Genomic DNA, 1967 nt, shown 5'->3' with positions numbered 1-1967 from the left:
TATATACCCGAGCTCATCTTTGGTGTCTTGCGTCTTGATTTTATTCCGTAAATGTTTTTAATTTACATATCTTTTTTAGGCAAAGATGTCCTGAAGGCTGGCAAAACGACTCGCCACTTACGAATATCGGTCTCTATCAAGCAAAATTGACTGGAGAAGCGTTACTTGAATCCAATGTATGCATCGATCATGTTTATTGTTCTCCAGCCTATCGTTGCGTACAGACCTGCATGAGCACACTAGAAGGTGGGAAGATATTTTAGGGCCTCAACCGAGTAATGCCCACATATGTGGGCGTAAATTAGGAAATATTGAAATATCGAAACCTATAGCAAAATTTTGCAAGCGATTTTTTTAACTGTTAACTCTTCGAGTAAGTGTCCTATTATCCCTTATAAATGGGGGAATTCAGAACGGTATCGTAAGTGTCGTATTTTTTTATGTCGTAAACTTTAAACGCCTAAAACTATACTAACTGGGTTCGCAAAGTACTATCAAAGTCATATTCTGCATTTACGCAGGGTTAAAAAATAGTTGGTTGTGGGTTCAAGTTCTCTAAACATTTATTTAAGCTTTTAAAATTTGCGACGTACAACAAGACGACATTTACTACACTGTTGTGAATCCCTAATATTTATATATATATGATACGTGGTGGGATTTCTTGTCTAGATCATCAATCTGCACCGTTCGTTCGATTTTCAAAAATCAGGTGTCAAGTTGAAGGGCTTGGGATGTAGGTGTGCAATAGGTTCTTACTTTTTTTTTAAAAAATCCGCACTGTTCATTCAATTTTCCAAAATGAGATGCCAAATGAAACGGCTTGAGCTCTGGATTTTACTGTTTCGAAACGAGTTGCCACTTTTAAGAAGTTAAATCCAAATACTCAAAAAAGTTAAATCAATTATTACAATGTGGGTATCAATCGAAATGGCTTTGAAAGTGCTTTATGCAGCATTTTTGCTGCATTTGAAATGTAACATTTAGCACTTTCGAACATATATTTTCGAAGAGCGTTCATGCTATCGCATTTACCAAAATGTACATTTACGCGAGTTCGAAATCGTATGCTTCTGACAAACAGCCCTGTTCCAGCCGCTTATTCAGATCCGTATCTATCACGATCAATACGCACCGAGAAGATAATGTGCAAAAAACCCTACTGAAAAGGGAAAAAGAAATTTTAAACAAAAAATTCAATACAAAAACTTCAATTGTTTTTAACCATAACCGAAAATTTATTTGTGTATTATTCATTTGTCAGTGCTGTCAGTTGAAATTTCCTCAATTTAATGGTGAAAAAACAAACAGAGTTGATCACAAATTGAGCCAGATTTCTATCAGTATCACATCGATGTTGAATTTGCGCCACCTTTTTGTTTCCAAATAATGTAAAATAATAAATGAAATCTCGATCGGCGATCGCTGAAACGCAGCTAGCAACTGTATACGCGGAAAAGCAATGTGGCCACTTTTCTCATTAAACCATGTTCGAATCGTGGACATTTTTGAAGATCACAGGGTCGCTTCTAGCATTTGGTCTCTTAATGCAGAAATAGAGTTGCATTTAGGTGACGAATTTTGTATGGATAAATGTACATTTAGAGTAGCATTTAGAGCTAATTGCGCTAAATTTGCTTTTCTGCGTAAGCAAGAACAGCCCATAAGGCAATTAGGTAATGGAAATACATATGTATCACAATATGAGCGTCAGACGAAAGAGGGTTAATTTGAAAATAATTAGAATGTGTTGCCACCTGTTGCAAAAGTCGAATTTAATTAAAATATACACAAGTTACATTAATTATAAAACATGCGTATTAAACGAAAGTTTTAGGAAATCTTTAGTTTGAATATTTTTGGGCTGTTTGAAGCGGTTTGCCTCCTGTTTCAAAAGTTAAATTGAAGTTATTGAATAAGTCAAAAGAATTCTTTGAAGATGGGTATCAATAGAAGTGGATTTCAAA

General features: G+C 35.1%; 1 protein-coding gene across 1 annotated transcript in view; it reads right to left on the bottom strand.

Moving 5' to 3' along the window:
- LOC118736741 (protein UBASH3A homolog) overlaps nucleotides 1–1967 on the bottom strand; it is a 16919-nt gene that overhangs the window by 6472 nt on the left and 8480 nt on the right. The gene's annotated exons all lie outside the window — the stretch shown is intronic.

Source organism: Rhagoletis pomonella, unplaced genomic scaffold (genome assembly GCF_013731165.1).
Source record: "Rhagoletis pomonella isolate Grant_MI unplaced genomic scaffold, Rhpom_1.0 Rhpom_scaffold_00004, whole genome shotgun sequence".
Lineage (NCBI taxonomy): Eukaryota > Metazoa > Arthropoda > Insecta > Diptera > Tephritidae > Rhagoletis > Rhagoletis pomonella.
Note: the sequence above shows the minus strand (reverse complement) of the source record. Positions and strands in the feature narration are given on the sequence as shown.